This window comes from Ovis aries, chromosome 20 (genome assembly GCF_016772045.2).
Source record: "Ovis aries strain OAR_USU_Benz2616 breed Rambouillet chromosome 20, ARS-UI_Ramb_v3.0, whole genome shotgun sequence".
In the NCBI taxonomy this organism is placed as follows: Eukaryota; Metazoa; Chordata; class Mammalia; order Artiodactyla; family Bovidae; genus Ovis; species Ovis aries.
The window spans coordinates 35,211,925-35,235,224 of NC_056073.1; the positions used below are offsets into that span (position 1 = coordinate 35,211,925).

At 40.2% G+C, this 23,300-nt stretch overlaps 1 non-coding gene and 1 pseudogene across 1 annotated transcript; one reads left to right on the plus strand and one right to left on the minus strand.

The window, feature by feature from the left end:
• The first annotated feature begins 773 nt into the window (after positions 1-773).
• LOC132658278 (placental prolactin-related protein 4-like) lies at positions 774-17,573 on the plus strand (annotated as a pseudogene).
• On the minus strand, positions 9,755-9,863 carry LOC114109793 (U6 spliceosomal RNA). Its single transcript, XR_003586368.1, has one exon. It is a non-coding gene; the product is annotated as a U6 spliceosomal RNA (small nuclear RNA).
• Positions 17,574-23,300: the final 5,727 nt, after the last annotated feature.

Consider the following 23,300-nt stretch of genomic DNA (forward strand, 5'->3'; position numbering starts at 1 on the left):
CTTCATCTCCATGACAATTACAGTTCACAGTGTACATTCTTCAATTCATAGCAATCACTGCACAGTGAGCTATGATATGTGCTAAGAATAGTCCCACTTGGGAAAAAAAAAATAACACTAATATTTGCATACTTACTATTTAGGCATATAAAAAGGAAGGTAATGTTCAGAGTTTACCATTTCATTATTTTCTATATTTCATTTCAAAATTGAGCCATCTAGTAAAGAAAAATGAGTTAAGAGACCTCAATAATATACACACAGAAAATCATTTTTAAATGGGAGCTTTAATGGATTATAATTTGGAGGCAATTTATTATTACTATTGTAACTGTATTCTTTTTTATTCTCTGCTGCATCAGGTTAGTAATTTATTACAAATATTAATACCAACATAAGGACAAATACTACTAAAGTTATTGTGAATAGAGAAAGACATAGATTGTATTAGGCAAGAAATCAAAGTATGGGAAGTCAGCAATGGTATTAAAATAAAGGGCAGTATTGCCTTGAGACAAAGTAAGGTTCTCAAAGCTTCTTGAAACACCAAGAACAAGTCAGATGTGAGAAATTAGCTTAATTTGTATACCAGAAACTCTACCTGAAGAAATTTATATTCATAAAAACATTATGATGCTAAAAACCAAAATTTGGCCAGAGAATAGGGTAGGGGTGGGTATATAGACATTCACAATTCTCCATTGCTTAGTGCATCAGGCTCTCAAGGACCACCCTCACTGAAGTCTTTCTCTATTGCTCAACCTGCAGGTACCAGCATGGAGAAAGAGATAGCTCTACTCCACAGGCAGTGGAACCCTACTTTTATGGCCTCCTGGCTTTCCTTAAGAAGCATCCCATGCAGCAGATTTCCTCCATCCCATCCCATCCCATCCAGCTGACTCCCCATGGTCAACAGGAGTCCTCACCCTGGGATCATTCCTCAATCCCCATGGCTCCAGCTCCCAGCTTCCGTGGACACCAGTGGACTTACAACCCTGTCCAAGGTATGAAAGGCTGCAGCATGGCTTGTCTATGTGGTTCTCACTCCGTTCAGACTGTCACAGACTAGTTAGTTCACTCCCCAACTGTTTTAAATGCCTCCCCCATCCCAGTGGATGGCCATGGACACAGGGATCTCTCCCCTGCGCTTCAGCTCCCTCACCCCCAGGTGCAGGCTGGTCCCACTTGCTCTCCTCCTCCTTTCCCCTTCCTCCTTGCCCCTTCTTTCCTTTGTCCTACTGAGTTCTGTATGGATCCGGATATTTGTGGTCTTCTGTGAGAACTGCTGCGTCTTTAGACGTTCTTGATGCATCCGTGGAGAGAGGTGTACCCCACTTCCACCTACCTCTCCGTCATCTTGTCCACCCCCATTTGTGCATGTATTAGAAACAAGTTTCCCTGTCTATTAAGTAACACTGCCATCGCCACACATGTTTAACTTTTGCTTTTTGAGAACACAAGTTCCTCTCTCTTTAGTTCAGTTCAGTCGCTCCGTCATGTCCAACTCTTTGCGACCCCCTGGACTGCAGCATGCCAGGCTTCCCTGTCCATCACTGATTCCCAGAGCTTACTCAAACTCATGTCCATCAAGTCCAGTGATGCCATTCGATGATGTCTACTCTCTCAGACAATTTCAAATATACAACACAATCTTATTAGTAACAGTAACCATGCTATACATTAGATCCTCAGTTCAGTTGCTCAATCATGTCCAACTCTTCATGACCCTGTGGACTGCAGCAAGACAGGCTTCCTGTCTATCACCAACTCCCAAAGCTTGCTCAAACTCATTATTAGATCTCATGATTAGATCATGAGGCTCAAACATTAGATCCTCAGAGCTTACTAATTTTTTATACATGAAAATGTGTAACCTCTAAAAATCTCTCCTTATTTCCCCCACCCTCCAGGCTCTGGCAATCATTTTTCTACTCTGAGTTCCTTTCATTTTTTTCTTGAGATTCCTTATAATTGACATCATATGGTATTTGTCTTCTCTGACTTAGTTCACTTAGCATAATGCCCTCCAGTTTCATCCATGTTGCCACAAATGGAAGGATTTCTTTTTCTGATGGCTAAATAATATTTACCTATATATGTCACACAGAGAGGGCAATGGCACCCCACTCCAGTACTCTTGCCTGGAAAATCCCATGGATGGAGGAGCCTGGAAGGCTGCAGTCCATGGGGTCGCTGAGGGTTGGACATGACTGAGCGACTTCATTTTCACTTTTCCCTTTCATGCACTGGAGAAGAAAATGGCAACCCACTCCAGCGTTCTTGCCTGGAGAATCCCAGGGACGGGGGAGCCTGGTGGGCTACCGTCTATGGGGTCACACAGAGTCGGACACGACTGAAGTGACTTAGCAGCATATATGTCACGTCACATTGTTTTAATCCAGTCACCTGTTGAAAGATACTCAGGTTCTGCCTACACCAAGGCTACTGTGAATAATGCTGCAGTGAACATGGGAATACAGATCTCTCTTTGAGACAATGATTTCATTTCCTTGAGTATATATCCAGAAGTGGGATAATGGATCACATAACAGTTCTCTTTCACATTTCTTGAGGAACCTCCACGGTACTTTTCCATGGGAGTTGCACCAATATGCATCCCTACCAACAGTGCATAAGCACTTCTTTCTGTCCACATCCTCAATAACATCTATCATTTCATACATTTTTAGTACTAGCCATTCAAATACATGAGTTGATATCTCTTCTGCTTTTGTTCTGCATTTCCTTGATTATTAGTGATGCTGAGCATCTTGTCATATACCTCTTGATCATCTATATGTCTTATTAGTAGAAAAATTTCTATACTTTAAAGATGTAGCATACATTTTGTTTACTATATTCCAATATATGAAACTCAGTTGCCTACCTATATATCAACAATGAACTATTAGAAAATGGAATAAAGAGAACAATCCCATTTACTGTTACTATCAAAAAAAGATAAAACACTTAGAAATAAACTTAAGCAACGTGTTGAAAGATTTATACAAAACCTTTAAGACATTGATAAGAGAAATTCTTAAAAAGATAAATATATGTAAAGTTAGGTTGTCTATTCAATGTGTTTCTTGTTTCTTGAAGTAGGATTTGTATTGCTATACTTTGCCGACTAAGGTCCGTCTAGTCAAGGCTATGGTTTTTCCTGTGGTCATGTATGGATGTGAGAGTTGGGCTGTGAAGAAGGCTGAGCACCAAAGAATTGATGCTTCTGAACTGTGGTGTTGGAGAAGACTCTTGAGACTCCCTTGGACTGCAAGGAGATCCAACCAGTCCATTCTGAAGGAGATCAGCCCTGGGATTTCTTTGGAAGGAATGATGCTAAAGCTGAAACTCCAGTACTTTGGCCACCTCATGCGAAGAGCTGACTCATTGGAAAAGGCTCTGATGCTGGGAAGGATTGGGGGCAGGAGGAGAAGGGGACGACCAAGGATGAGATGGCTGGATGGCATCACGGACTCGATGGACGTGAGTCTGAGTGAACTCTGGGAGATGGTGATGGACAGGGAGGCCTGGCATGCTGCAATTCATGGGGTCACAAAGAGTCAGACACGACTGAGCGACTGAACTGAACTGAACTGAAACTTCCCTCTTAGAACTGTTTCTGTTGCATCCTATAGGTTTAGATCATGTTTTCATTGTGCTTTGTTTCTAGGAATTTTTTTTTATTTCCCTTATTTCTTCAGTAACCTGCTCATTATTTAGAAATGTGTTGTTTAATCTCCATGTGTTTGTGTAAAGTTTTTTTTTTCTTTAATTGATATCTAGTCTCACAGTGTTGTGGCCAGAGAAAATGCTTGATATAATTACAATTTTCTTAAATTTACTGAGGTTTGATTTGTGACCCAAGATGAGGAAAGCATTCCATGTGCACTTAAGAAGTGTATTCTTCTGCATTTGGATGGAATGTGCTGAAGATATCAATTAGGTCCGTTTGGTCTAATATTTCCTTTTAGGCTTATGCTTCCTTATTAATTTTCTGTTTTATTGATCTGTCCATTGGCATAGGTGCGGTGTTAACTTGTCCTACTATTATTGTGTTACTGTCAATTTCCTCTTTTATGTCAGTTAGTGTTTACCTTAGGTATTGAGGTGTTCATGCTGGGTATGTAAATATTTACAATTGCTATGTCTTTTTCTTGGACTGATCCCTTGATCATTTGGTAGTTTCCTTCTTTATCTCTTATAATAGTTTTGATTTCAAGGTCTATTTTTTCTGATACAAGAATTGCCAATCCGACTTTCTTTTGACTTCCTTTTGCATGGAATATCCTTTTCCATCCTCTCACTTTCAGTCTGTATGTGTCTCTAGGACTGAAGTGGGTCTCTTGTAGACAGCATATATATGGGTTTCGTCTTTGTATCCATTCAGCCAGTCTGTGTCTTTGGTAAAAATGGAAGATAATAGCAAGTAAAACAATTGATAAAGGATTACTTTCCAAAATATACAAGTAGTTCATACAACTCAATCATTAAAAGCAAAGGCAAGGGCTGCAAAAATAAACTAGTGGGACTACATCAAACTCAAAACCTTCTGCATAGTAAAAGAAGCCATCAATAAAATGAAATGGCAACCTACGGAATGAAAAAAATATTTGCAAATCACATATTTTGCCGGGGTCCAGCCCCAGTGGATCCAGGGAATTCGAAGCAGGGATGGAGTCAGTGAGGGAAAACTTTTTTATTTAGAAATATGAAGAGAGATTAGGGAAGAATAGTGTAGTAGGATAATTAGTGGAGAAAAGAGGCTGAATAACTTGGTTTACGTGGAAAACCAATAAAGTTCCAAGACAAGGAACTTGCACCATCTATGTAGGCCACCGGCGCCCGCTTGAATAACGGAGGGTGCCCCGCCATGGGCTCCCTCTTACCTGGGTCTTAGAAGCCAGGGCAAATAAGTAGACTCGGTGAGCCTCCACACTCCTTATGGGAATTCAGCCAGAAAAGGGAGAAAAGAACGACATGGGGGAGACAAGCATCAGTGCCAGATCCACAACTTTATTTTCAAAAGCAGCTTATATACCCCAAGTTGTACATAAAGAAATAATGGAATATGCAGAGTTATGCAGGGGCAGCAGTCCTGACCCTTATGGAGACCAGACTTTATTTTTGCATAACTTCCCGTTTACATTATCTTCTGGCCAGGGGGCCTGTTAACATTTTTATGGCTCTTTTCCTAGATAAATGTCTATCAACCAGAAAACTCATTTTCCCCTGAAGTGTTTTTTCTTTAATCTGCATCACCCTCAAAGTACTAAATAAAGTTACATTCCTGTAGAACAAAGGTGCAGTGGGTTATAACAAAGAAAGTACTTAACTCAAAGATCTAATGTTGCTAATGCCAGGGCTACTACCTGTTTTTTCTATATACCAACTATATCTACAAATAAAAGATATGGAAACTTGGCAGCAAGTATTGGCTCAACAAATGAAACCCTTAATCAGTCCTATTCTAATGATTTTGATTCCTCGGAAGCCCCTACATTCCTAGGATGTTTTAAGCTTCCTGTGCCTCTCGCAGTGGGGAGGCCGCAAACAATCACATATGCAGCTGTAAGAGTCTGGCAGGCAGGCTAGAAAGCCATCAGAGGGTTTTTTGGATTGAAACACTTATTATGCCCAGGAGACTTATTATCTAAAAGCTCTAAATTAACTTTTTCCAGAAAAAGGTGGTGGGGGGACAGCCCCCTGTTAATGTCAGAAGAGTAGGTGGAAAGCATAACACAGTAAAGCAGGCAGACTCTGGTTTGGGGGCAGATGCACAAGGAGACCCAGCGAGGCTCCCTTAAGGCCCAACTTGCCTTTGCCTGTCGGGCCCCTTAACCTCATGACCTTTGCCATGGGTGGGACTCCTCGTGCTGGCTCCCAGCAATATTTGGTAAGGGCTTCATATCCATGTACATATAAGAGACTCATACAACTCAGTAGGAATAAAAAAAGTAAATAACCCAAATTATTAAATGAGCAAAGTAAGGGTAAGTATTTTGAAAAATCAGAAGATGAGACTGCAGATGACAGACACTGTAAGGTTTTCCTTCCAGAACAAATGCCTGTGTCTTCCTAGCATTGCTTTCTTTATTTCCAATCACCTGTTTGGTGATTACAGTTCACAGTATACGCCCTACACTCAATAACAATCACCCTACACTGAGCTATATGTGCTAAGAATAGCCCTACTAACTATAAAAAACTAATAATTACATACTTAATCTTGAGTAACATAAAATACAGGGTGATTTGCAGAATTTTCCACTCCATTGTTTTCTACATTCTATGTCAAAATTGAAATATCTAGTAAGGAAAAATGAGTTAGGGGACCTCAACAACACATGGATAGAAACTCATTTAAAACTGGGAGCATTACTGGATTATAATTCAGGGGAATGTATTATTACTAATAGTACTGTAATTTTATTTCCTTTAATTCTCTGCTATACTAGGTTGATATTTATTTAAAATATTAATACCAACATAGAGACACACAGTACTCAAGTAACAGTAGATTGAGAAAGACAAAGCTTATGAGGCAGGAACTGAAATTATAGAAAGTTAGCAATGGTATCAAAACCAGGGGCAGTATTGCCTAGAAAGAAAGCAGAGTTCTCTAATTTTTGCGACAACACAAACAAGCAAGATGTGAGCCAACCAACTTAAGCTGTATATCAGAAACCTCACCAGAAGGAAAATGAAGTTCATAAAAATATGACAATGCTAAAAGCCAAAATCCAGACAGTAGAATAGGGTAGTGTATATGTGGATACTGAAAATCACAAACAGAGGTAGACATGGAAGGAAATAAAATAATGAGCAAAGACTAATAGAGTTTTGCCAAGAATTATGCACGAGTCATAGCAAACACCCTCTTCCAAAAACACAAGAGAAGACTCTACACATGGACATCACCAGATGGTCAACACCAAAATCAGATTGATTATATTCTTTGCAGCCAAAGATGGAGAAGCTCTATACAGTCAACAAAAACAAGACCAGGAGCTGACTGTGGCTCAGATCATGAACTCCTTATTGCCAAGTTCAGACTCAAATTGAAGAAAGTAGGGAAAACCGCTAGACCATTCAGGTATGACCTAAATCAAATCCCTTATGATTATACAGTGGAAGTGAGAAATAGATTTAAGGGCCTAGATCTGAGAGATAAAGTGCCTGATGAACTATGGAATGAGGTTCGTGACACTGTACAGGAGACAGAGATCAAGACCATCCCCATGGAAAAGAAATGCAAAAATGCAAAATGGCTGTCTGAGGAGGCCTTACAAATAGCTGTGAAAAGAAGAGAGGCGAAAAGCAAAGGAGAAAAGGAAAGATATAAGCATCTGAATGCAGAGTTCCAGAGAATAGCAAGAAGAGATAAGAAAGCCTTCCTCAGCGATCAATGCAAAGAAATAGAGATGGAAAAGACTAGAGATCTCTTCAAGAAAATTAGAGATACCAAGGGAACATTTCATGCAAAGATGGGCTCGATAAAGGACAGAAATGGTATGGACCTAACAGAAGCAGAAGATATTAAGAAGAGGTGGCAAGAATACACAGAAGAACTGTACAAAAAAGATCTTCACGACCCAGATAATCATGATGGTCTGATCACTAATCTAGAGCCAGACGTCCTGGAATGTGAAGTCAAGTAGGCCTTAGAAAGCATCACTATGAACAAAGCTAGTAGAGGTGATGGAATTCCAGTAGAGCTGTTTCAAATCCTGAAAGATGATGCTGTGAAAGTGCTGCACTCAATATGCCAGCAAATTTGGAAAACTCAGCAGTGGCCACAGGACTGGAAAAGGTCAGTTTTCATTCCAATCCCAAAGAAAGGCAATGCCAAAGAATGCTCAAACTACCGCACAATTGCACTCATCTCTCACACTACTAAAGTAATGCTCAAGATTCTCCAAGCCAGGCTTCAGCAGTACGTAAACTGTGAACTTCCTGATGTTCAAGCTGGATTTAGAAAAGGCAGAGGAACCAGAGATCAAATTGCCAACATCCACTGGATCATGGAAAAAGCCAGAGAGTTCCAGAAAAACATCTATTTCTGCTTTATTGACTACGCCAAAGCCTTTGACTGTGTGAATCACAATAAACTGTGGAAAATTCTGAAAGAGATGGGAATACCAGACCACCTGACCTGAGTCTTGAGACATCTGTATGCAGGTCAGGAAGCAACAGTTAGAACTGGACATGGAACAACAGACTGGTTCCAAATAGGAAAAGGAGTACGTCAAAGCTGTATATTGTCACCCTGCTTATTTAACTTATATGCAGAGTACATCATGAGAAATGCTGGACTGGAAGAAACACAATATCAATAACCTCAGATATGCAGATGACACCACCCTTATGGCAGAAAGTGAAGAGGAACTCAAAAGCCTCTTGATGAAAGTGAAAGAGGAGAGTTCAACATTTAGAAAACAAGATCATGGCATCTGGTCCCATCACTTCATGGGAAATAGATGGGGAAACAGTGGAAACAGTGGCTGACTTGATTTTTGAGGGCTCCAAAATCACTGCAGATGGTGATTGCAGCCATGAAATTAAAAGACGCTTACTCCTTGGAAGGAAAGTTATGACCAACCTAGATAGCATATTCAAAAGCAGAGATATTACTTTGCCGACTAAGGTCCGTCTAGTCAAGGCTATGGTTTTTCCTATGGTCATGTATGGATGTGAGACTTGAACTGTGAAGAAAGCAGAGCACCAAAGAATTGATGCTTTTGAACTGTGGTGTTGGAGAAGACTCTTGAGAGTCCCTTGGACTGCAAGGAGATCCAACCAGTCCATTCTGAAGGAGATCAGCCCTGGGATTTCTTTTGGAGGGAATGATGCTGAAGCTCCAGTGCTTTGGCCACCTCATGCAAAGAGTTGACTCATTGGAAAAGACTCTGATGCTGGGAGGGATTGGGGGCAGGAGGAGAAGGAGACGACAGAGGATGAGATGGCTGGATGGCATCACGGACTCAATGGACGTGAGTCTGAGTGAACTCTGGGAGATGGTGATGGACAGGGAGGCCTGGCGTGATGTGATTCATGGGGTCGCAAAGAGTCGGACATGACTGAGCGACTGAGTTGAACTGAATGAGCATCAGAAACATCAAAGCACAAAAGGGTCTAAAAAATAAATCATAAAGGGACTTGGTCATCTGATTAAAAAAATAAGAGTCAAATTAGAAAACCAAAATATAAAGACTTGTGCACATGATTGAACCAGAAAATGCTCAGCAGAGAAAATTTCGGCCTTAGTGACCAGTGAACAGAAGCCTCCAGCATCAGGAACAAAAACCCTGGGCAGGACTCATGACTGTGTGCTTCTGGGAACAGCCTCAGTTTCAAAGTTTGGGCACTATACCACCTAAAAGTGAACACAGACAAGGATTATAGCTTGCTATGACACTGAATCAAGACCATAGTGTTTGTTAGTTTATTTTTCTCAATAAATTATAAAGTTAATGAATCACTAATCAATGATAATTGACACCATCAGTTTCCAGTCAGATCCTCTTTAGCCATATGTTGGATATCTGAACCTGTTATATGATCCCCAATAATATTTTTAATAATTAAATTTATTGATGTTTAATTGAAGGGGACTTGCTTTAAATACTGCACTGCTTTCAGCCAAACATCAACATGAATCAGCCATAGGTGTACCAATGTCCCCTGCTCTCGAACCACATTTGCACCTTCCTTCCTACCTTCCTTCCCATCCCAACCCTTGAAGCTGTTACAGAAATATATGGAAGGCTTCACAAATTTGTGTGTCATCCTTGGGCAGGGGCCATGCTAACCTTCTCTGTATTATTGCAATTTTTTAATATATGTGCTACCAAAGCGAACACAGAAATAACATTTCAATAGAAAAAAAATCATATAGTTAGTCATCTACCAATAAATAATATATTACATTAGGAATTAGGGTATTCTGCTATATTTACTGCCTCTTATAAAATCTAATTTTGATAAGGCCCAAAATTCCATGTCAGAATTAAGCATATATTTATGCATAATACATGTATGCACAGAAATATATGCACACAAATATGTCTATGTTATACAAGCTATTACTCTCCTTGTCTGTCACAATAAGCTATTTAGTTGATGAGACAGATAGTCCTAAATTTCTCCAACTTATTTGTCTTCTTTTTGAGAAACACTTCTTTTATTTTCATCACCTAATTTTCTTTTTTTTTTCTTTTTTTAATTTATTTTTTATTTTACTTTACAATACTGCATTGGTTTTGCCATACATTGATATGAATCTACCATGGGTGTACATGAGCTCCCAAACCTGAACTGCCCCCTCCTCCCCATATCATTTCTCTGGGTCATACCAGTACACCAGCCCCAAGCATCCTGTGTCCTGTATCAAACCTAGACTGGCGATAACATTTCTAACATGATAGTATACATGTTTCAATGCCATTCTCCCAAATCATCCCACCCTCTCCCTCTCCCTCAGAGTCCAAAAATCTGCTCTATACATCTGTGTCTCTTTTGCTGTCTCGCATACAGGGTCATCATAATCATCTTTCTAAATTCCATATATATGTGTTAGTATACTGTATTGGTGGTTTTCTTTCTGGCTTATTTCACTCTGTATAATCGGCTCCAGTTTCATCTACCTCATTAGAACGGATTCAAATGTATTCCTTTTAATGGCTGAGTAATACTCCATTGTGTATATGTACCACAGCTTTCTTATCCATTCATCTGCTGATGGACATCTAGGTTGCTTCCATGTCCTGGCTATTATAAACAGTGCTGCGATGAACATTGGGGTACATGTGTCTCTTTCAATTCTGGTTTCCTCAGTGTGTATGCCCAGCAGTGGGATTGCTGGGTCACAAGGCAGTTCAATTTCCAGTTTTTTAAGGAATCTCCACACTGTTCTCCACAGTGGCTGTACTAGTTTGCATTCCCACCAACAGTGTAAGAGGGTTCCCTCTTCTCCACACCCTCTCCAGCATTTATTGCTTGTAGACTTTTGGATCACAGCCATTCTGACTGGTATGAAATGGTATCTCATTGTGGTCTTTATTTGCATTTCTCTGATAATGAGTCATCACCTAATTTTAAATAACCATTTTATTCTTAGATACCATGCCCCTCTGAAATAAGAGCAGAGAAAATCTAGTAAATGCTGATATCTTATCCTTAATTAAATTACCACTCTTCTAGTAAATTAGAAGAAGAATCATGTTCAGATCTCATTCAGGAGGGTAAAATCTCTATTTTATCAGTTCTCTTGTCCAAACTAAATTCTTGCTTACTTCATTCTTAAATCCTGCTTCCTTAAAAAGGATGGACAGGAAAAGTAATATTAAAACCATGCTTGCAAGAGTCTATGATTTTATGCTTCTGTTGGCCAAAGGTAGGGCCAGGAATAATTTCTGAAATATTACAATACATCACAGAAGCATGAAGGTCTAGTTCTACTGTCAAAGAGAAGATGCTTGGAGATGGTTCAAAACCTAAGCCCCATGGGTTGTCAGGATGTACTCCCAACCAGACAAATAAATTTTGTGTAAAAAACGTCAAAGTCAGGAAAGGGCAGGCCTTGTTTGTAGAGCCAATGACATTGTCTTGGTTGCTGACCAGGTAATATTCTTATATTACCATCTGGAGATTTATTTGCTATTTTCCCAAAGAAACAAAGTTAACGAGAAGATTAAAGATGCATAAAAGTAGAAGAGCCGCCAAGGTGCCTAGAAGAAAGGCTAGCCAGGAGAACCAGGCCCCCACCATAATTGTCAGAGACTGTAACAGTGAGTGTTTTATAGACAGAGCAGAACAAGTGGATAAAACCAATGTTCTAGGGTCGCTTTGTTTCGCAGTCAAAGACAAAATATTTTTCTCTTTAAGCAGATTCATCACAGCTCCTGATGTGGTCCTGGTTACACACATGCAGACCGACGGCCACAGGCATGTGTGATGTGACATCAGGAAGTGAACAGATGACTGTATTGGTGCCCAGTCACCTGCATCTGCTAATAATGGGACCTGGGGAAAATCACTTGCCCTCTCCAAGTCACTGCATCTTCATTAACATAACTTGATGATCATAGTGAAGATTAAGGCTGTCTCACAGGGTTACTGTGAAACACAAATTTTAAAATTTTTAAAGCTTTTGGGAAAGTATTAAAGACATGCATGGGGTTACAAAGGTGAGTGAGCAGATCCAAGGTACAGTATCATTTTTCTCTTAGTATTCTCTTTGTACTCAATAGTAGCAATCAGTCAGTTGTGTGTTTACTCTTACCCCAGCGTGATGGTAAACCACACAGATCAACTGGACTTTTCTTGTCATTTCAGTGTCTAAAATGCAAGCATTACTCTATGTAGAGTGAAAAAACTACAAACTCCTAGAGGGCCTTGCTGCTCAGAGTCTGCAGAGTCCCAACATTAAATGGTCTTAAAAGAATGGCCTAAACACTCTGGCTCAGAATTAAGTTCCAAATGTTTGCAGAGCACAGAAGCACTTCTGGGAGCAATACAAAAATGCGGGTAGTAACCTACTTCTCCAACTATCTATCTGTGCAAATATAATCATCCATCTAAATTTACACAGAAGGTGCTGCTTCTTCCCCACCCGAGCTACTACAGCACCAATTTCTGCTCAGAGCAACAGGGAAACAGAAGGCTTCCCTCCACAGGATGGATTTGATAACCGCAAGTGACTAGATAATCTCAGAATGGCTTATGTTTTTATTTAAGCAGAGTCCCACCTGCTCCTGCTACTGGTCATGTCAAATCTGTTCTTGTGCCAAGGCAACTTCTGCACATTCCTCTGTCCTCATGGTGATGACCTCTGCTTGAACTCCCTTAAAGACCTGCTTAACTGTGCCACCAACCTGTCCCAGGACATCTATAACCTCTCCTCGAAAATGTTCAATGAGTTTGTAAGTACTGTGGTGGTGGTGGTGTAGTTGCTAAGTTGTGTCCGACTTTTGTGACCCCATGGACTGTAGCCTGCCAGACTCCCAGAAGGAAGCTTCGCATAAGTGACTGAATTATACTGTCCTTTAAACAAGAAGGCTGCATCAGCCAAACTTCAAATAACATACTCTCTAGGTCAAAGAAGCCGTCAGCTCATAAGATGTGGAAATCGAAGAAAGGATCAGTTTTGTGAAATCTCAAAGACTCCTAAGAAGTGCAATAACTTTTTCTATTTCCTTTCATTCATTTTCTTTTTTAAATTTCCAAAATAAATGATTTTGTATTCGTCAGCTAGGAATGTCATAAAAGAATACAATAGACTCAGTGGAATAAACAATAGAAATTAAGATTTGCAGGGAATAATTTAGAACTACAATAGAAGGGGGGTTACAACTATAAACAATTATTCTCTTCCTGATGATGATATTGGAAAGTTATAGGTTAATTCTTTTAGGTCAATCAAGGAGCACACAATAGAGCAGACAACTAATTTTTAAAAAGAGGTGCTAAAGGTTTCTATTAAATTCATGTAGTTCTTTTTCAGTTCAGTTCAGTTCAGTCACTCAGTCATGTCTGACTCTTTGTGACCCCATAAACTGCAGCACGCCAGGCCTCCCTGTCCATCACCAACTCCTGGAGTTTACTCAAACTCATATCCATTGAGTTGGTGATGCCATCCAACCATCTCATCCTCTGTCGTTCCCTTCTCCTCCTGCCCTCAATCTTTCCCAGCATCAGGGTCTTTTCAAATGAGTCAGCTCTTCGCATCAGGTAGCCAAGGTATTGGAGTTTCAGCTTCAACATCAGTCCTTCCAATGAACACCCAGGACTGATCTCCTTCAGAATGGACTGGTTGGATCTCCTTGCAGTCCAAGGGACTCTCAAGAGTCTTCTCCAATACCACAGTTCAAAAGCATCAATTCTTTGGCGCTCAGCTTTCTTTATAGTCCAACTCTCACATCCGTACATGACCACTGGAAAACCATAGCCTTGACTAAATGGACCTTTACTGGTAATGTCATGTCTCTGCTTCTTAATATGCTGTCTAGGTTGGTCATAACTTTCCTTCCAAGGAGTAAGCGTCTTTTAATTTCATGGCTGCTTTACGCATTCATTTTTGTTTCATCCTCCATTTTTGACTGTCCATGTTTTTTCCAACTCTTCCAAGTAATATTTTTAAATGTTCATAACTTCGGCTAAAGATTAGTTTTTCTCTATCAATGTGTTAGCTAGATTTTTCTACTCTTATTCTCAGTCGATGCTTAGTGTTTCCTACAACTTTACGCCATCTTTTTCTGACGTACCATTTTGTCACCATAAACAACATTGTATTCTGCACGTGGGATAAACACTAAGTTTTTTGTTGTGTGGATTCAGAGATAAGTCAGAGTTATAATTGTATAACTCCTTATAAGGGAATATATTGGCTTCAACCCACAGTAAACAAGAGATTAAATGGTTAAATATAGGTGTGTGCATGTGTTCTAAGTCACTTCAGTTGTGTCCGACTCTTTGCAACCCTACTGACTACAGCCCAACAGGTTACTCTGTCCATAGACAGGCAAGAATCCTGGAGTATGCTGCTATACCATCTTGCAGGGGATTCTCCTCACCTCGGGATCAAACCTGAGTCTTCTTCTATCTCTTGCGTTGGCAGGAATGTTCTTTACCACTACCATCACCTGAGAAGCACCAAATATTGGTACATATGTACTATGAACTGAAGTTGCTCAGTTGTGTCCAACTCTTTGTGACCCCATGGACTGTAGCCTACCAGGCTACATTCATGGGATTTTCCAGGCAAGAATACTGGAGTGGGTTGCCATTTCCTTCTCCAGAGGATCTTCCCGACCCAGGGCTTGAAGCCTGGTCTGCCGCATTGCAGGCCACCAGGGAAGCCCTACATATGTACTATAATTGGGTCAAATACTAAATTTTAAAAAAAAGATAATAAAACAGAGGCTGAACTCAGAAAAGTTAGATGTAAAATCATTTTTTATAGAGACAATGTAGAGAAAAAGTAGGAAAAGAATGACTTTCAAATTTTGTGACCCCACCCATTAAAAAAAATTACACATCTATCAAACATGTTAATGTTCTGGTAATGGGTTCATCTAGTGAATGCCCAACAACCCTAACTAATTACCTGATCACTTTCAGGATGAACAGTATGCCCAGGGCAGATAGTACTATATCAATACCACCAACAGCTGCCACACCACTTCCCTCCATGCTCCTGAAGAAAAAGAACAAGTCCAGCACATGCACGTGAGTCTTTTACCCCTGGGTTTTTCACTGGATCAAATGAGACACTATACAGATGTTACCAAGAATCAGATTATTAGAGGCAATGGTAATTGTACATGCAGAGAAAGGTGGAAGAACCATCAGAGTTGAAGAGAAATTATATTATGCAGTTGATGAAGCATGAGTGAAATCAAGGGATGACTAAACATTTGTAGTAGCAAAATAAATAACAGATCTATAAATTGTCCATGCAGACAACTTTAGTTCAACCAATGCATTAGACACAGGATTGCAGCTATTATACTGTATCAAAACATGAAATGAATGAACTTCCATGGGTAAAATATAAGATTGCAAAATTCATGAATATGTAAGAAACACACCCTAGTTTTGCATACTCCCTGTTACTAGTGAGTTCTATGTGGGAATCCTATACTGCACCACCAGAGCCCCCGCATCTGCCTTTCAAGGCTCTCCTGATTCTGCTTCTACTTCTCTGACACCTTCATTTGTCATTCTCAATGACTCCTCTGTCACCTTTTATTCTTAATCTGTAAGTCTCCCCACAATGGCCTATAAAACATTGTTTTGCTTCTCATGTCCGCAACGATTGCCTCTGTTCTGAGGACAACACAGTTTACATATCAAGCCTCAATCATTTATGGCGGCTCCAAACTTTCATCATTATAATCTCTCCTTTCTGATTTCCTGCATTATCCTTCCTCCTAACATTATTTAAAATATTTTCACATGCATCTCCCTTTAAAATACTATCTTCTCTCTCTACAACTTTCTTAATGATACCAGCATTCTTTTCCTCTGTTAACCTCATTAATAATGAGGATGATCAAGTAAAGGAAAAAGGTCAAAGACAAAGAGGAGGAGAGATTTGTCAATAAGCTTAAATTTAAAGTTTATTGAGAGTTACTACATGGCTTCACATTTTACTCAGCACTTTATGTGCATTACTATATTTAATCTATTCAGTTTTCTGTTCTTTACCAGTAAAACAGTTCATGGCTGTAAAGAAATCAAGCATATTAAGTAGAGATCTTCAGCCCTCAGGATTTTCATGCTCAATTCTGCTAGTAGTAGTGAACTAGGGGGGAAACTCTCCATTGTGAATCCCACTGATGCTGTTACTAAAGACAACGCTGTACCATTTTCTGCCTGGACACATATCAACAAAACAGACTCTTCTGAGTCAGCAGGGGACTGGTGTTGGGATCAGCTGAGGAGAGAAGCCTGTTTAGGAATGTCATGTCTTCTTCCTTGTCTCTTTGTTGTAATATCATAAAATAAATTACCAATCAAAAATCAATATGAAGGACTCATCTGATTCATTAATACAAATGAATCACTGGGTGACAGTGATGTGGGCACAGATGGAATCCTTCTTTCCTGGGTCAGGCACTGTAGGCACGTACTGACTTGCCATAAAATACTTAGATTCTCTCACGCAAATATACAAACATAAAAGAACTCACTGAGTGGTGGTAGAATTTCAGAGGAAAAAAGAAAATTCTTCATGTTATAAATTAGAACATATCAGAATCAGTTCCTAAAATAACCTAGATTTTTAATAATTCAGCAAAGTGTGAACTAATAGGTTACATTTTATACTTCTGCAACTTTTACTACCTTCAAAAATCTCTGCCATACACATAGGAATAACCAAGAGTTCTTTAGGTCAACTGCTCTGAGCAAAGATCACATGTTACCAAAACCACTGAATTATGATTATTTTAATGAGACTGTTTCTTATGGTTGCTTAGAATGAAGTTCTTAGTAAGTGGATACTCATGTTACTGTACTCCTGGAATGAACCTCTGTACCACCTAGTCACGAACCTGCGGAGTATGAAAGAAGTTTCAGATGCTATCCTATCAAGCCTCAGAGAGAATGTGAAAAAAGTGAAAGAACTTCAAGTACTCATAGAGAGGGTGTTCAGCCAGGTGAGCATGCTGTAGAGGGCTTTCTTGTTTTGCTCATGAACAAAAGAGGTGACCTCTGTAATGCGGAAGGAGTTTTGAAATATCTCATTTTGTAAGAAAAAGATTCATGACTTCTATATTCTAGACTGCTACTACATAAAGCAGGAACCTAGGCATTCATAGTGATAGATTCTACTGTAAAGGAATCCGAATTTCACTGCAGTTTTTGACATGGGCAGCCTTCCCTGCATTGCACACAATTTCACCAAAAGTTTGCCTCTTCCTGGGCACCAGTGGTTGAAATGTTTTCAAGAGTAAGAGAACTAGAGAACAGAATTTCCAAGATCAGCATTTTCTTCAAAGTAACCCAGGACATCTGCTATTGAAGTTCCACTTGTCTTCTTTCTCTGTTCTCCTCAGATCAAAGGATGAGAGTGGGAAGGAAGAAAAGAGAAAGTTAAAACTAAACTTGAGTTATGTTTCTACATTTTAGATTCCTAATAGGCTTCTTATAGGCTGGCTCCAAAATCCATATCTAGAGAGTTTTATATTCGTGTGTCTTCCCCAAATCTTAATTTGATAATCAGAAGGGACAAAGATAAGCAAATACTAATAAAACACAAAAGAGGTCATTATGTTTTGGGCATTCAGGTTATTCTTACAGTCAAGAGGAAGATGGCCTAAGCTAACACTGGTGAGGACTCTCATCCCTGCTGTCAAGCAATGAAGACAGGCGTCATTCTGCATTTTTTAACCTGTTCCACTGCCTGCGTAGGGATTCAGGAAAAATTGACATTTACACCAAACTCCTGGCATGCTGACTCCTCCATGACAAGTGCTAAATCCACATCGATCCCATCCAGCTCTGAGATGGTTGTAATGATCTATACCATAGCAAGTTTCTTTGACCTTTATAGCTTTTTAATGCATGCTCTGTGAAATGGGTTTCCTCTTAAAAAAATAAACACAGACTCTCTAGAGATGTCAAAATCTAAGAAGGCAATTTGTCAACATTTCTTATCTTCATTTAATAGAAAATCAAAAGAAAATCCACTCCTACAATTGAGAGAATGAAACTCCTATTAGAATTAGTCACAAATAACAGAAGCTGGCATTACAAAGAAGACCATTAAGAGATTACTTAAGAATCACAGCCAGTTATTCTGGTCAAGTTATTAGAATCAAAGAATTAGACAATTGTTCATCATTCTGGTCATGCCGCCAAAAAGATGGAATTCTCAAGATTCTTTATGAAAGCCAGCCACGAACTGTCAGCCAACTATCACAGTGTTACACCAGACAAGATAAGTTCTTCGCACCTTTGTATAAAGCATGAGGTTTACTGAACTGTCTAAAGATTGTTAGGCTGCTGTCTTGGTCCTTCTGGGTTGCTATCACAAAACATCACAGACTTAAAAACAATGGAAATGTATTTCCACAGCGTGGTCATGCAGGGCCCTTTCTGGTCACACACAATTTACTGTATCCTCACACGAAGGGAGGGCTCGGGAGCTCTGTGTGTCTCTCATATATAAAAGCACTCATCTCATTGAAGAGGCTCCATCCTTGTAACTCCATCACCTCACAAAGGCCCCACCTAGGGTTACCATAACCATGGGAATCAGGGTTTCGTCATATGAAATTCTGGGGGACACAAAGGCTGAGACCATAGCAGATACAAAGGTGAACTGGCTCATCCTCCTCCAGGGGCTGTCGTCACCCACACTCCACTGCATCCTCATCTCCTGCATCACCTTGCAGCCATTCCACACATTCCATCACTCTGGGTTTCCCAAGTCCAGGTCAGTCAAGTGTCAGCTCCACCTCATATTCAGCCTATTCAGTGTTTCCCTCTCCCCTGCTGAGGCCCAGGGGACCTACCAGGAAGTGCAGTTGTGTCCATTTCTGCAAGGTTCCTTCTCTCTCCCTCTCTGGATCGTCATTCCTGGGGCCATGTTGGAACAGGGTAGATGGTAATGAGATGGGAAAATTCTGACATCACTGACTTACACGGTGCTGTAGTAGCCCTTCGGTGGTCAAGAGGGACTGACCTGGGATTCCCCCTGACTGACAAATGTCCCTCTTATGGGGCACCCTTGTGATTTTCCCGGACATTCACAGGTTGGAGATATCGGACTTTATATGTTCTTTTTTAATCAGGGGAAATGTTCTGGTACCCACAGCTCCCCACCTGCAGTAGTCACCACAGCCTCTCTGTTTCCCCCGCTCTGTAAGAACCTTCTGGAGAAAACTAATTAGCCTGAAGTCAGCTACCCACTAGCTGACCTGCAGGAAACCCATGTATCATAAACATTCCAAACAACTGAATGGTAGAAATACTAGTGTGCATCTGACCCCTTTCCTGAGGTCTCTGGACAATTCTCTGTCTGGTCACATAGACATAGAGTAGATCAGAAAGTTGGATCCATAAAGATACATTTACCTGAGGAGTAAGATACCATTCTTTCCTCCTTTTATAGTAACTATCTTTGTAAATAATTATTTAGCTTTACAAACATCCCCTACAGGTCCCTGAATTACAAAACCCTCCAAACATACTAAGTCTCTATAGAGACTAAAAAGACGTGACTAAATCAGGGTTGCTCACCTTATTCAACTGCCTCCAGACAAACTGTGATGAGGGCCCATCTCTTGGCTAGCTCTCCTGAGAAGTCCGTAGTGTTGCTGGGCTGGTTTTGCAGTATCTTTATGGCTTTAGCAGGAATTTCTAGTAAACAAGACAATGGGAAATAAAAAGGTAGAAGGGAAAGGGGAATGAAGAGGAAGGAAAGAGAAAGACAGGAAAGAAAAGCAGAAGAGGGAAAATGAATAAAAGATTTGGGTTTTGAAGAGTTAAATGCTATTAATACTAGAAGAGTGTATTTGGTAAAGACCCATATATATATATTGGAGAAGGAAATGGCAACCCACTCCAGTACTCTTGCCTGGAGAATCCTAGGGACAGAGGAGCCTAGTTGGCTACCATCTATGGGGTCACACAGAGTTGGACATGACTGAAGTGACTTAGCAGCAGTAGCACCAGCATATATATATATGATTTAACTTTTATACCCCAAGAGTAAATATCATCTCAAATTCTCCTTTTACCTCCACTTTCTCTTTTCTCCTCTTTTTCTGAAACTTTCCTTTGTATTAGGAGTATTCTTTTGTTGCTACTAATTGAGTTGACATAGTTCTAGGGATGAACAAAATCTGTTACCTCTTCAGCACAGAATCTAGGGAAATTTCCTACCGTCATAAATACACACCCTTCACACATATACAGGAACACTGTCCAGCAAAATCAATCTCTTCCCTCAAAGCCAGGGTTATCTTTGCCTGAGTCCTGCTCCTGCCACTAGCTGTGATGACCCAAACCTTTCAGAACATGAGAGAATACTCTGCCTCAAAAAAATCTATTAATCTCTCCTTTTGCTCCTGCATGCATGCAAAATGCCATCTTTCTTGCAGAAGATCACGGGAAAGACCTGTATGCACTTTCCAAATCATTTATTGCTGGAAATATCTAATTTCACTGTGTGACCCTCTTAAGTTTCTTTCCTTCAATGTCTAGGTATTCTAGCAAAGAAGATGGTATTTATTAGAGGAGAAATTTGGCAATAAAGGGGAACAAAGCAATTGTAGGAGACATACACTCACCAATAGCCCTCACGTCTTCATGTATTCATCTCTTATAAAGCTTATTCCAAGTATAAATTTAAGACTCTGGATCAACAACACAGGTGGTGATATTGAAAGGTGTCTCCCTGCTTGATCATGACATATAAACAGAATACTAGAGATTTCAGACAATACTGAGCAGAGTCATAGGTGTTCTGTAGAGACACCAAGGAGTAGCTGAAAAGAGGATATTGGGGGTGGATCTAACAATCATTCCCCTGCTATACAGAGTGCATCGATTTTTCCTTCTTTTACAGATTTAAAGTAAGATTGCACTTGAAGAAATGGTCCTGCTATAGCAAGAACAGTAGCAGTGGTTATTGAACGGAAAGAAAAAATGAAAAACCCTAAAGTTCAGTGACCAATTAGATTAGTAAATCACGTGTCATGGAGACAACAAGGACTTAACTGAGCTTTTAAAAAAATCTCTATTTTCCAGAAGATGGCTCTCAAGTTGTGCAGAAAGAAAGAATAACATAAACACAAAAATTACTATATTATATGGCAGACCACAGGACTGGAAAAGGTCAGTTTTCATTCCAATCCCAAAGAAAGGCAGTGCCAAAGAATGCTCAAACTACCACAAAATTGCACTCATCTCACACGCTAGCAAAGTAATGCTCAAAATTCTCCACGCCAGGCTTCAACAGTACATGAAGCAAGAACTTCCAGATGCTCAAACTGGATTTAGAAAGGGCAGAGAAACCCAGAGATCGAATTGCCAACATCCACTGGATCATGGAAAAAGCAAGAAAATTCCAGAAAAACATCACTTCTGCTTCACTGACTCTGCTAAAGCCTTTGATTGTGTGGACAACAACAAACTGTGGGAAATTCTTAAAGAGATGGGAATACCAGACCACCTTATCTGCCTCCTGAGAAATCTTATACAGGTCAAGAAGCAACAGTTAGAACCAAACAAAAGACTGTTTCCAAATTGGGAAAGGAGTATGTCAAGGTTTTGTACTGTCACCTTGCTTATTTAACTTATATGCAGAGTACATCATACTAAATGCTGGGCTGGATGAAGCACAAGCTGGAATCAAGATTGCCGGGAGAAATATCAATAACCTCAGATATGCAGATGACACCACCCTTATGGCAGAAAGTGAAGAGGAACTAAAGAGCCTCTTGATGAAAGTGAAAGAAGAGAGTGAAAAAGCTAGCTTAATACTCAACATTCAAAAAACGAAGACCATGATATCTGTTCCCATCACTTCATGGCAAATAGATGGAAACAGTGGCAGACTTTATTTGGGGGTGTCAGGGGGAGGCTCCAAAAACACTGCAGGTGGTGACTGTAGCCATGAAATTAAAAGACACTTGATCCTTGGAAGAAAAAGTATGACCAACCTAGACAGCATATTAAAAAGCAGAGACATTACTTTGCCAGCAAAGGTCTGTCTAATCAAAGCTATGGTTTTTCTAGTAGTCATGTATGGATGTGAGAGTTGGACCATAAAGAAAGCGGAGTACCGAAGAACTGATGCTTTTGAACTGTGGTGTTGGAGGAGACTCTCGAGAGTCCCTTGGACAGCAAGGAAATCAAACCAGTCAATCCCAAAGGAAATCAGTCCTGAATATTCATTGGAAGGACTGCTGCTGAAGCTGAAACTCCAATACTTTGGCCACCTGATGTGAAGAACTGACTCACTGGAAAAGACCCTGATGCTGGGAAAGATTGAAGACAGGAGGAGAAGGGGATGACAGAAGATGGGATGGCTGGATGGCATCACCAACTTGATGGATATGAGTTTGAGCAAGCTCCAGGAGTCGGTGATGGACAGGGAAGCCTGGCATGCTGCAGTCCATGTGGTCACAAAGAGTCAGACACGACTGAGCAACTGAACTGAACTGATGGCAGAGCAAAGTAAGGATAAGAAGTGATGTCAAACAAGGTGTTCCAATGGATTGAAGCCCAGCTAGGAGCCATTTTGATGTGAGAACAAGGAGTTTTTGGAGTAACACCACTGTAATAACTGTATGATGGAGTTTTGAGAGACTGATGGGATATTAATATGCAAAAATAGGAAGAGTACCTGTCAATTCATTTAGGATCATCTTATGATGTACATATCTACTACATCAGGGAGCAAAGGAGCTGAGATATTAATATATATAGCACATGTGAAGAGTTGACTCATTGGAAAAGACTTTGATGCTGGGAGGGATTGGGGGCAGGAGGAGAGGGGGACGACCGAGGATGAGATGGCTGGATGGCATCACTGACTCGATGGATGCAACTCTGAGTGAACTCCAGGAGTTGGTGATGGACAGGGAGGCCTGGCGTGCCGCAATATTCATGGGGTTGAAAGGAGTCGGACACAACTGAGCAACTGAACTGAACTGAACTGATAAGGTATCAGTGATAATCAAGTCTGACAAAAACACAAGAAACATTCATTTTTTCAACACACATACATCTCTCATTATTATGCTGCCATGATGTGCTACATACATTATTGTAGGGTTACACTG